Source organism: Diaphorina citri, unplaced genomic scaffold, assembly GCF_000475195.1.
Source record: "Diaphorina citri unplaced genomic scaffold, Diaci psyllid genome assembly version 1.1 scaffold782, whole genome shotgun sequence".
NCBI classification, from domain to species: domain Eukaryota; kingdom Metazoa; phylum Arthropoda; class Insecta; order Hemiptera; family Psyllidae; genus Diaphorina; species Diaphorina citri.
In genome coordinates this window covers 62,912-77,070 of record NW_007378215.1, presented here as the reverse complement: position 1 = coordinate 77,070, position 14,159 = coordinate 62,912, and the positions used below count along the sequence as shown (strand labels likewise).

The 14,159-nt window shown below is 35.1% G+C and overlaps 1 long non-coding RNA gene across 1 annotated transcript in view; it reads right to left on the bottom strand.

The window, feature by feature from the left end:
- Window positions 1-275: 275 nt before the first annotated feature.
- Window positions 276-14,159, bottom strand: part of LOC103512018 — a 34,854-nt gene continuing 20,970 nt past the window's right edge. Inside the window, exons 2-3 of the long non-coding RNA XR_003392286.1 lie at window positions 8,477-8,504; window positions 276-338 (exon numbers count right to left, since the gene is read on the bottom strand). This is a non-coding gene — a long non-coding RNA (uncharacterized LOC103512018). The remainder of the gene's footprint in view (window positions 339-8,476; window positions 8,505-14,159) is intronic.

The following is a 14,159-nucleotide window of genomic DNA, read 5'->3' as shown; positions in this document are numbered from 1 at the left end:
TTTTCCCAACCCTTTTATGTCGAATCCACTTCGACTTTCCGGACAATATGTCCTCTGTTGACGATTCTTGGGCTAAGATTTATGGAGTGTTCGTTCCTTCGAATTTGAAAAAAAAAAAAAAGGAAGAGAGAGAGATAGATTTGAAGAGGTGCTGGGTCAACACGAGAACACCAGAAAGTAACCCGTTGAAATATTTGCAATCGAAAAACGAGTACAAATTTTTGTCGACGGTGGGGAATTCGAACCCGGGACCTTCTGCATGGCAAATGACTTACCTACTTGTCTGTAGCTCCTGCATGCGAGCTGACACTCTGCGATTTCACCATGGTGGCATTAAACTGTAACACATAATAAAAGAATGAACAAAATTATAATTTCTACAGAAAAACACGACAGGAAAGTTACTATACTTTCCGTGAGATAGGCAATGTACCTCTAAATCACGGTTTTGTTAGGATCTATTGGGGGTTTTAATAAAAATCCATCGTCTACGATCAATATTTGAACTCCTTCCATGTTCCAGGGGATTCCTTCCAGGATAGGGTAACAAATAACAAATGGAAGCCTACTCGACTGTGGTTTATAGTGTGGTGTATAAATATCATAATATTTTATTTGAAATACCCTGTAACTCGTTGATATTCACCACGAGTAGAAGAGTTTCAATAAACAATAAACTTGTTGGTGTAATTAATGAAATTAAAAACAGAACAGGGAGCCCTACACAAGATAATATGAGTATAAACATGGCACGAAGGAATTTTATAAATTTTGAAAAGGCGTTTTCTTGCCATGATATAATAATTTCGTTAGAAATCGAGGAGTGGGAGAATGGGTACAGCGGTATGCTACGTCATGATAGGTTGATATACGTATCGTGGACTACTCGTATTGTAACCCTCAACATTTTGTTCCACATACATAACATAAAAGAAGCCATCGACGCAACAACTAAGGAAGAATTGTATTTATACTTATGTACCTTTAGTTCGACAATTGCAACAAATACTAGGAAAAAGAAAATGGGAAACTTACAAAGATTAATGAAATATGGGAGAATGTAAAAGAACAAAGCAAAGAAATCAAAAGTTAAAAAGTACAAATCAAAGTAAACAAAGGGGAAACAAGGAATCGGAAAGAAAAGAAGGGCGAAGAAATGAGAAAAGAAGGAAGATGAATTGAAACAAAAGTCCTACTAAATTTTTTCCCTCGTTCTCTTTTTTTTTTTACCATGAAACATTCAATTTCCACCTAATTCGTCTACCAATAATTGTATTTTCTAATCGAGTTACAGCTTTTCTTCTTCTTTTCACTTCTCTGAAGAACTTTAGTTCCACGAACATCTCTCGCGTTTGAAGAAGATCTACGAGTAGACTGGGCAATTTGATTTATCAGCGTACTACACACTTACTTGGGCAACGAATTTTCAGAGGGTTTTTAAATTTATCCAATGTCGATCCAGACCTTGTTCTCTTCTCTTGTTTTCTTCCTTCCACCCACATTTCTCACTTCCTACTAAAAAAAATTTTCCCTCGTTCTCTTTTTTTTACTATGAAACATTCAATTTCCACCTAATTCGTCTACCAATAATTGTATTTTCTAATCGAGTTACAACTTTTCTTCTTCTTTTCACTTCTCTGAAGAACTTTAGTTCCACGAACATCTATCGCGTTTGAAGAAAATTTACGAGTAGACTGGGTAATTTGATTTATCAGCGTACTACACACTTACTTGGGCAACGAATTTTCAGAGGGTTTAAAAAAACATTACACAGGAACATCTGCGAAAATCCCACTACCTAACATAAAAGCTATCCTACACTGTTTCTAGTATTTCAGTGGGCTTTAGACTGGTCTAGGCCTTGCTCAGATAGACAAAATGCTCCTCAAGCAAACCGACAGATCAACTAAATTTTATGTAAAATCTATGCAATTAGGTCATTAAATCATTTAGTCATACACCTAATCTTTCATTTTGCTGATGACATGAAAAAAGCTACACCGTCAGTATGATGAAAAAATAAAGCAGTGGCAAATTAAAATTATTTCTAATGACAATAATAATTTCAAACAGTCCCCGCTTGAAAAAAAAGTCTATGCTTTTGGAGTCACATTATATCTACGTGCTTGGCAAGGGCTCAAAATCGTGAGTGCCTTCGTAGACAATATTGATTTCTCAAAACTTTTGAGAGTGCAGTTTTTTGTGCTGTAATTTCCGTGCTTTTTAGTGAGATGATGCTGCAAAATGTTTCAGTTTCCTTTTAAAATGAGACTAATTAAACTAGATAGTATCGCAAATTTGCATACACTTTAAATCCCAAAAAGACGCATGAAAAAGGAAGCAAAAGCACTTAGATTCAAATGATCTTTAAACCACACGAGCTCTGAAAACATCAAATAAAGAAAACTGAGATTGATGAGACGTGAAAACACGACTAACGTGAATTTGTGAAAGGAAAGGAATTCATGGGCCATACCGCAGTCAGTAAAACATAATATTGGTACCTATAACTAGGTAGGTAACTGTTAGGTAGGTACAATCGTGGACGTTTAATTTAATTTACAGTGCCTTGAAATCTAATTAGTTAACAAATAGCTCTTCTTCCGTGCCTTTTCTCATTCCAATGCGGTCGGTGTTTGTCTTCATCCTTGGCGTTAGATCAGTACAAAGCTAATCTTCTTTGCGGCTGAATGGCTGACATTTAGTTCTGCGAAAAACAATACTTTACATAACCAACTTGCTCTAAGTAGAGTGGAACAGTGGTACCCACTTATACTTGAGTTCTAAGTTTAACACTTTAAATTTCTGAACACTTTAAAGTATCTGGTAATACGTAGATGTAGATAGGTACCTAATATCATTCCAATGCGGTCGGTGTTTGTCTTCATCCTTGGCGTTAGATCAGTACAAAGCTAATCTTCTTTGAGGCTGAATGGCTGACATTTTAGTTCTGCGAAAAACAATACTTTACATAACCAACTTGCTCTAAGTAGAGTAGAACAGTGGTACCCACTTGTACTTGAGTTCTAAGTTTAACACTTTAAATTTCTGAACACTTTAAAGTATCAGGTAATACGTAGATGTAGATAGGTAGGTACCTAATCTAATTTCCCATCAATTGAGATTGGCTGATTTGTTGGGCCAAGAACTTTTCTAATTTTCTACCTTCGCTTAAAGCGAGCTGTCTATGAAAATTACCTTCGGGTTGAAAAGTTCTTATCAGAGGACCTATGTATTTTGATGCACAAAATTTAATAGTACACCTACATAGATAAGTTTCTAACGAGTGAATTTCTTGAGAAATGGGTATTTTACGAGATAAAATTGAACTAAAGCCAGAATAGTAAAAGTTAGCATACAACTTATTACCTTCACATGAAATAAATCATTCCCCACTTATATCTTATATTATTTGTTCATGTATGAGTGCTTTACTTACCTAAGGAACTACCTAAGGATCCCAAAATAAACTTATATAATTACCTATAATACCTATCAAGGTGCAAAACCTACCAAACCAGGTAGTAGATTATACCTACAGGTAATTTTTGTTAGATCAACCTCTAACAAAAATTTATATAGTTTTAGTTCAATTGTAAATAGTTTTATTAAATTTACGTAATTTATAAAATAAATGGAAAATTCCATCTTCGCCCCATTAGCAATGGTATTTTAGTTCAATTGTAAATAGTTTTATTAAATTTACGTAATTTATAAAATAAATGGAAAATTCCATCTTCGCCCCATTAGCAATGGTATGCTCAGTATTACGCGGGGTACGTTTACCCCTCGCATTTGAGGTCTTTTGAATGAGGTCTTGAACGTTTATCGCAGTTAACAATAGGTAGGTAATTAATTAAGGGTTAACTATTTAATTCTCGATTAGAAACAGGAAATAGAAGAAATCTCTGGAAGACAGCTAATACGCATTGAGAAGAAACAGCCATTTTTTCTCAAATAATATTCGTGTAAAAACTGTAATTGAAACAATGGATACCTAATGAAAATCCGAACTCCCTTCTAGTTCATTTAATACTTTTACAAAATTATTCGAAACAAGCAGGGTCCGTCCCTCCGGGAATTTTTCGTAAAAACTGTAATTGAAACAATGGATACCTAATGAAAATCCGAACTCCCTTCTAGTTCATTTAATACTTTTACAAAATTATTCGAAAAAAGAAAAAGCTTTTAATTGAAAGAGATATTTAATTCTAATTGCGATCAAACAGACCCTACCTCTCCCCTCCTCGTCTAACAATTTGAGTAATGAGGGCATAGAACAATTACCCTTTGTTTTCAAATGCTAATCAGATTGCGAAATATCAAAGTTTAACCTCAATCATGCTCGTTTTTGACCGAATTCGACCTGATTTGGATAACACCTCTTCTTGGTGGGACACGTTGTTACCATGATTTGGAACGTTATCCAGATTGACAAAGCGGGGTTCTAGCTTTTTACCTCCACCGAAGTTTCACGGAAAAATAAAATGTCTAGAATATTAGGTCAGAAATGAACAATTTGATAATTCTTAGAAGAAATAAAATATGTAGGTAATTAGTCAGAAGACGAGTAGGTAATTTGTCAATTTCCAGGGAAATTATTTGCATAAAAATAAATATTTTCTAATTATTTACACTTGCAGCAGAATAAACTGCAGGTAAAAGTCACTAGGGAAACGCTGCGCTGGTGGATGTGCCAAGTGATCTTTTTCTTCGCTGCGTCAGGAACAATAGAAAAGAAAATGCTGCTGACTCACAATAGAAAAAACTCGCACAGAAATAAATACAGTCAGAACTCGGGAATTTCAAACCCAAGATATATGACCCGGTTTTAATTCCTGTTTTCAGACAACAGGACGACTTTTTTTCACAATTTTAATTTGCTCGTTGTTTTTGTGAGCTTTTTTTCCTCTCTCCAAACAATGAGGGGGATATACAAGGAAATGAACAGGGAAAACAGACAAGTTTTTGTGGAGCGAGCATAAATTTAAATGTATTATTTCTGTGCAGAGGAGTTTGCCGGCACAGGTCCATTACTTACAAGGCATTAACTTTCCATGGAAAAAAGTCTATTCATTATACGCGTATTTAAAAATTGTACATATAGTGTGTTTAGTTGTGCCTATCTATTACAATAGTGACGTGATGCGTGAAAATTCAACGCGGAATAGAAGGGACAGCGCGGGATAATACCGCGTATGCCGCGTACCAGCTATTAGGTACGTACATAATTATATTGATGGTTTAATAAGGATCATAATAAAATTAATTTACCAAATTGTACATATAGTGTGTTTAGTTGTGCCTATCTATTACAATAGTGACGTGATGCGTGAAAATTCAACGCGGAATAGAAGGGACAGGGCGGGATAATGCCGCGTATCCGATTAATAACATCCACGGGAATACCAGCTATTAGGTACGTACATAATTATATTGATGGTTTAATAAAGATCATAATAAAATTAATTTACCTATATGTGTATGTAGGTAATATGTAATAACAACATATTGGCTATATGGATTGATAGCGATTTTAATAGCCCCTCGAATTCTACGTTGATTAATAAAATTAGTCGATTGTTTTTAGGTACTACATTATGGTTTTCAGCAATAGATTTAAATGGATTCATGACGTACTTTCAGACCTAAAAAATTAAAGAGATATAGGTAGGTAATATGTAATAACAACATATTGGCTATATGGATTGATAGCGATTTTAATAGCCCCTCGAATTCTACGTTGATTAATAAAATTAGTCGATTGATTTTAGGTACTACATTATGGTTTTCAGCAATAGATTCAAATGGATTCATGACGTACTTTCAGACCTAAGAAATTAAAGAGATATAGGTAGGTACTAGGTAATTGGGTATTTTATATGTACCTACCTATGTTTGTATAAGTTATGGAAGTGTCGGAGATACCAACATTTGTTTTACGATGGCAAATATCCACAGTGCTCATATTCCAGAAAGCTAGACTTTTGGTAACAGTAATCAACAATTTTATTATTGAGAACAATACGTGCTGGAGAAACTTGATAACAGAATGGGGAAGTACGACTAGACTTGGGCAAAATGTTTCACCATTAGTAATACAGGTTCGTAAAGCCTCACTAATGAGGCTGATAATGGCATCATCAACACTGTCACAGCATGTAGTCTAGCATCTAGTGGGGGAATGAAGAAGCCACAAGTCCTCGTAATGAAGTTGGTTTTATTGAAAAACCCACAAGAAATTCATGTTTGAGTATTCCATAGCAGTAGTTCTCAAACCGAAAGGAAACCCTCAGAGTGGCATTAAATATTCAAGAGGGAAAATATGCTGTTGAAACATTCATGAGAATTCCACAGATATGTGTCACGAACACACAAGTAGATGCAACACTTGGGAGAAAATTGGAAACAGACTCAACAACCATCGGGAGAATAGAGATGGAGAGAATAAGATAGGACCAAGTTCAATAAATAAAGTAGTACCAGGAAAAGATTTAGACACCTATCCATCTAGCATATTCTATAAAAAGATTTCAAAGGAATCAAGAATAGTCTTTATGCAGAGAGAATATTGGGATTCCCATATATTATTGCCTTTCTGGATCTTCAAATTCCTACAAACACTCAGTATTTGCTATCAAGCTAATGTTAAATAATGATTCACTCAGTGTGTCCCTTCCCAAAGAAAGTCGTCACTCAGTCATGTCTACCATACCAAGACGAAACGACTCAGACAAGGTAATGGATTTTTCACATTTTTCCTTCCATGAGGCTCCCCTAGAAAATAACCAAACTGATGGATTGAACTTCCGCATCCGCTGGAGGGAAAATAAATCCCTGCAAGAAGAGTATGGTTTATTTTTTCCCCCATCATTTCGAAAGGAAAAAGGCATGGCAAATATTTCATTGAAAAACGATAAACACAGACAGAAACATTAATAAAAATATCACAACATCAGCTTCGAGAAGAAAAACTTAGGGCAATAAACAGGGCTTCCCAAATTAATTAAAATAATAATTTTGGGAAGCTAAATAACTACCTAATAAATTCTAGCAGAGCAGTCGTCTATCTAGCTATCTAGCAGAGTCGTCGTCTATCTTATCTTCAGACAGTACAAAGAAGTTATGTATCCGCAATGTGACCACCTATTCATTCTATTTTATCCTGGCAAATATTTCATTGAAAAACGATAAACACAGACAGAAACATTAATAAAAATATCACAACATCAGCTTCGAGAAGAAAAACTTAGGACAATAAACAGGGCTTCCCAAATTAATTCAAATAATAATTTTGGGAAGCTAAATAACTACCTAATAAATTCTAGCAGAGCAGTCGTGAAAAAGGCAATTTATCCAATGTCGATCCAGACCTTGTTCTCTTCTCTTGTTTTCTTCCTTCCACCCACATTTCTCACTTCCTACTAACATTTTTTTCCCCTCGTTCTCTTTTTTTTTTACTATGAAACATTCAATTTCCACCTAATTCGTCTACCAATAATTTTATTGTATTTTCTAATCGCGTTAGAACTTTTCTTCTTCTTTTCACTTCTCTGAAGAACTCTAGTTCCACGAACATCTATCGCGTTTGAAGAAGATCTACATATCCCAGATCAGCTTCAAACGAACACAACCCCAGCACGTACCAAAGTTTGAGTAACCCTGATAAGGCAAAGGCAGACAATAAAAGCTCTTGAACACGTATTGCACCTATTTTTGTGTGCCCTTAAATGTTTTTCGTGCACACATAAAAGTTGTTTTAGTTCTTCTTTTTCCGACCTACCTACTTGTGAAATCAGTTTTATTACTATCTTAATCTTTGCTGAGAATGCTGAGTGAGATTGCAATGATCAAGACATTGTTTACGATTTTCTGAGAAAATTTTTGCAAGTAGGTAGAATAGTAGAAGGTTTGTTTGTCTAAAAAGTCCATTTGACAATCAGATTATGTACCTATGTGGGATTGACCCGTTTACATTATACGTTATAACAGTAACAGAAGTATGTGACTCTCAGACTTTTGCAAGTAGGTAGAATAGTAGAAGGTTTGTTTGTCTAAAAAGTCCATTTGACAATCAGATTATGTACCTATGTGGGATTGACCCGCTTACGTTATACGTCATAACAGTAACAGAAGTATGTGACTCTCAGAGCAAGTAGGTAGAATAGTAGAAGGTTTGTTTGTCTAAAAAGTCCATTTGACAATCAGATTATGTACCTATGTGGGATTGACCCGTTTACGTTATACGTCATAACAGTAACAGAAGTATGTGACTCTCAGAGTGATAGCAGATTATCCTAAAAAACCCCGAGAGAAGACGAAAGCTTATTCAAAACTTACCTCGCGTTCACAAGCTGTGATGAAATCTCTGTAACAATAACAAGCAGAATAGAAGTGATTAGACAAATAGTAAAAATTAATTGTGAAGAACAATAGATAGATACGAGTATTCTTGCAAAGCTTATTCAAAACTTACCTCGCGTTCACAAGCTGTGATGAAATCTCTGTAACAATAACAAGCATAATAGAAGTGATTAGACAAATGGTAAAAATTAATTGTGAAGAACAATAGATAGATACGAGTATTCTTGAAGTGATGGCGCAAACAAGCAGAAGCCAGACTAGTAAAAAGCACCGTAATGCAATGACACAGCAAAAGTGCCTGCACCTTGAATAAACTCAGTATTAAGATGCAATAAAAATTTACATAAAGTTGACTTTGCATAAATTTCAGCACTCAGCAGGAAATTTGCTGACTTAATTTTTAAATCAATAACTGTAATTGTTTCTTACTGCAGCTCTATAGTCAACGATGAAAAGATGTTGAATTTATTGATTGAAAATGTTACTAAGATCCTAATCTGTGAGACTTTCTAGTTGACTTGTCAAGATTGCGTTCCAGGTCCACTAATATACTGTTTTGACCTTGATAGACTCTCTAGCAAAAATATAACCACCATCTTGAATTTATTGATTGAAAATGTTACTAAGATCCTAATCTGTGAGACTTTCTAGTTGACTTGTCAAGATTGCGTTCCAGGTCCACTAATACTGTTTTGACCTTGATAGACTCTCTAGCAAAAATATAACCACCATCTCAACTGAAAACAAGCAGTAAACAACTGACCATGCTTAACCTTAGTACACCAACAAAGCCACTCTTTGTTACATAAAAGTTAATAAATAGGTATGATGTGGGTGTTGTTTTTGTAACAAAGATTGCACTTGGGATGTCTTGTTTTATACCAACCCATCCAGTAGTGTATTACTTTCTGTGGGTGTTGTTTTTGTAACAAAGATTGCACTTGGGATGTCTTGTTTTATACCAACCCATCCAGTAGTGTATTACTTTCTTTTTTTTTCCTCCCGTTGCTTTTATTTATTTTATTTTTTAAAATTTATAATTCAAACTTTTAATCATGCAATTAAACTTTAATTAATCCTTTGGGAAAAAAGGAGATTTTTCTCAGGGAAGATTTATTTCTCTTTTTTTATCATTGTAATCAAGAGAGTACACAAGGACGTCATAAAAAATTGCAATGCGGTACCTCGTCCAATCGTCCTTTAATCTCTCTTCTTCGTCCTTTGTCTCTTCATTGAAATAAATAGAAAATTGTGCGTGAAAAAAACCCGAGGGAAAAGTGCATTTCTCTTTTTTTATCATTGTAATCAAGAGAGTACACAAGGACGTCATAAAAAATTGCAATGCGGTACCTCGTCCAATCGTCCTTTATTCTCTCTTCTTCGTCCTTTGTCTCTTCATTGAAATAAATAGAAAATTGTGCGTGAAAAAAACCCGAGGGAAAAGTGGAATGGGGAAGCATGAAAATATAAATGCGTTATATTACCTAATGGTTTATGTGGTCTCTTGTTTGTGAAAATTTCACACTGAACTTTCCATTGAAGAGAATATATTGTCTAGAGAGGGAGGCTACAGTTGACCGATGAAAATCAATAATAGAGAAGGAATACCAGGATGTGATTAGAGACCTACTCATGGATGCCATAGGTAGTAGCATGAATAGATGAATACGTATTCTGGAATAATCAAATAATTATTACCCCGGAAATAATTTACCAACAACTTTACCTAAGAAGGAATACCAGGATGTGATTAGAGACCTACTCATGGATGCCATAGGTAGTAGCATGAATAGATGAATACGTATTCTGGAATAATCGAATAATTATTACCCCGGAAATAATTTACCAACAACTTTACCTATACCTAATGTTTGAATTTCATCATACCTATGGGTAGGCTTGCCAAATATCCAAAATGTCGATCCGCGAACATAATCGCAAAATCCGCGAACATAATCGCGAAACCCGCGAACATAATCGCGAAATCCGCGAACATAGCAGACGACACCGAAGCGAATACAATAGTCCGTCCACTATACCTTTTATTATTAGTAATAATAAAGGAAGGACGGACTAAAAAGAAAAAGCTTTTAATTGAAAGAGATATTTAATTCTAATTGCGATCAAACAGACCCTACCTCTCCCTTCCTCGTCTAACAATTTGAGTAATGAGGGCATAGAACAATTACCCTTTGTTTTCAAATGCTAATCAGATTGCGAAATATCAAAGTTTAACCTTTAACCTCAATCATGCTCGTTTTTGACCGAATTCGACCTGATTTGGATAACACCTGTTCTCGGTGGGACACGTTGTTACCATGATTTGGAACGTTATCCAGATTGACAAAGGGTTCTAGCTTTTTACCTCCACCGAAATTTCACGGAAAAATAAAAATGTCTAGAATATTAGGTCAGAAATGATGTTGGAGGTAGGTGAATAGTGAGGTGACACCCTCTTCGTCGTCGCCGAGTGAGGGAGGTGGATGAAGAGAAGAGCGGATGTGATCGTAGCGGTGACAGGAAAGGATATGTCGGACGGATAGTGGGAAGGAATACCAGGATGTGATTAGAGACCTACTCATGGATGCCATAGGTAGTAGCATGAATAGATGAATACGTATTCTGGAATAATCAACTAATTATTACCCCGGAAATAATTTACCAAAACTTTACCTATACCTAATGTTTGAATTTCATCATACCTATGGGTAACACAAATGAAAATTATTCCACCCATTCAAAATGCGACAGATTTCAAATATCACGGCAAATCCCGCAGCTATTTACATATTAGGTTTAATTTTTATAAAACTAAATGAAAAACTGAACGGGACGCCGGGACACCCCCTGAAATTCGGGACTGTCCCGGCCAATTCGGGACGTTTGGCAAGCCTACCTATGGGTAACACAAATGAAAATTATTCCACTTATTCAAAATGCGACAGATTTCAAATATCACGGCAAATCCCGCAGCTATTTATTAGGTTTAATTTTTATAAAACACGAAACTTTAGCAGTCAGCATTTCTCCCTAATACTTGGATTTTTTATTCAGGCCTGATCTGATAAATGACAGTAAAACTTTGCTGAACACACAGAATGACAAGAGCTGAAAAATTGAATTCAGCCCAGGAGGTACAAATTGAAACAATTAACACATAGCTCTTGATAAATGATGGAACAGACCCAGCACCTGCACCAAACCAGCGTGACATATTGAATTGACCGCTATAGAGGGATAGAATAATGGCCGCCAATTGTTTCTTTTGCAACAGTTGCGAATTTCAATAGGTATTTTTTGTTTAGAAAAAACCCCATGGAAAAAGAGACATCATTTGCCTGTGACAGAATTTATTGTTATTGCTCCTCCGCTGAACACACAGAATGACAAGAGCTGAAAAATTGAATTCAGCCCAGGAGGTACAAATTGAAACAATTAACACATAGCTCTTGATAAGCTGAACACACAGAATGACAAGAGCTGAAAAATTGAATTCAGCCCAGGAGGTACAAATTGAAACAATTAACACATAGCTCTTGATAAATGATGGAACAGACCCAGCACCTGCACCAAACCAGCGTGACATATTGAATTGACCGCTATAGAGGGATAGAATAATGGCCGCCAATTGTTTCTTTTGCAACAGTTGCGAATTTCAATAGATATTTTTTGTTTAGAAAAAAACCCATGGAAAAAGAGACATCATTTGCCTGTGACAGAATTTATTGTTATTGCTCCTCTACCACCAATGCCGATATAATTCAATTCATTTTATTTTTCCAAAATTGTTCAAATGTTATTATTTATCATTCGAGCTTTTTTTTTATTTCCACCGCAATGTTGTGTTTTCTCCAGAAGGTGTGATATTTTTTCATTGAGGTGTTTTTGGGAACTTTTGTATGTTAACATGATTTTCCCATTTCATTTTTACATGTTGATTGTTTCACATAAGTGTTATTCTATGTACTTTTCCACCTCTGTTCAGTAAGCTTCAATTGCCTATAGGTAGTTCAATTCCAAATACAAGAGCTCAGAGTATTAATGTTTACCGCAGCAGTATTTATGGCTGATGGATTCAAGTTTATATTACACCTACGATCTACGTACACTATGAATATTGCAGATCTCATAGAATCTTACTATGTCAAAACTTGCTCCGAAAGCAATATTCATGGCTTGTTTTATGAGTTCATAGTTTTACACTCTCAATGCTCGTAAAGGTTAAGGGTATTGCAAGAGGAATACAGCACCAGCTATTTACGTCTGACGTTATAGCATGTAACAGTTGATACCAAAGTTATTCCTATGTCTATGAAGGAATTGTAGTCTTTTAACAAGAAGACGCGTTGTGATTTTATGCATAATGAAGAAGTAGAAGCTAATTCTTCGTGTTTTGAAATGTCCATTCGTGTTGGGATTAGGAAGTAAGAGAATAGTAATTTTCATATGATCGGTTGGTAGTTTGGTTAGATTTCCTCAAGGATTACAGGTCAACAACATCCACTGTTTGGAGTTAAACGTAGTTTATACTCTTGGATGAAAATAAAATGTGACTTGTGAAAAGTAAAATGCCACGGACAAATAACAAAGGACGAAATTCTATATGAAGTTGAATATGTGGAAAGTAACAACAAAAGTCGAAATCATTACTGAAAGTTGCATGAAGCTGCTAGAATTTTTCTTATTTTTCAAAGTTTTGACAAAAATACATTATCTCAGTGTAATCAGGACAGTAAAAAAGCTCCAACAAGAGAACTTAATACAGAAGCAAACAATACGTTCTTAGCACGAGAAAGTTTAGAAGACACTAAAATAGAAGTTGTTTTCTGTTGGAAAACTTTTTGTTCTGTCTCTCTCTCTTCTCAAAAAAGAAGAAAATAACCGTATAGAAGACTAAAATAGAAGTTGTTTTCTGTTGGAAAACTTTTTGTTCTGTCTCTCTCTCTTCTCAAAAAAGAAGAAAATAACCGTATAGAAGTACCTATAGAAAATGTAACTGAAATTCCAGATAAAACAATAATTTAGAAAACACAGGAGAAAAAAAACTAGAAATGATAAATGAGCTTGTGGTTGGTATTAATCACACCATCATGGAAGAAGTCGCTGTGGGTGGCTTTAGGAAATGAGGATATAAAAAAAGAATACACAACACAAAATGATGGGAAATAAACAGACGAGGGATGAACAAGAAGACGAGAGAAAATTACGAGAACATCTCAAAAAGGTAACAGCTCCTATTTATCAATACTTCACTTCTGAACTTGAAACACGTGTGAGATGGAAGAAGAACTAAGATTAGAACAGTTTGTATCTTCATCTTGACGTCATTCTTGTTCGAAATATGTTCAAGATTTAAGATACCATATCCTCTAACGCCCACACATATGTACCTAGTTTATCAATACTTCACTTCTGAACTTGAAACACGTGTGAGATGGAAGAAGAACTAAGATTAGAACAGTTTGTATCTTCATCTTGACGTTATTCTTGTTCGAAATATGTTCAAGATTTAAGATACCATATCCTCTAACGCCCACACATATGTACCTACTCGTACAGCACAAATAATGAAGGCAATGACATTAATCAAAATTCGGTCCCAGAAATCTGATGAAGTTCAACAAAGACAAACTTTCATAAAACTCTTCAGGAAAAATAAAAATGATAAAATGATAAGATTAAGAATGATAAAATTAAACAACTGACTGCGTCATGTATCTAAATTCTAAAAGCACAAAACGGAGAAAGCATGACCGGCGACTGGAATATTCACTAGTAATAATGATAACAAGATC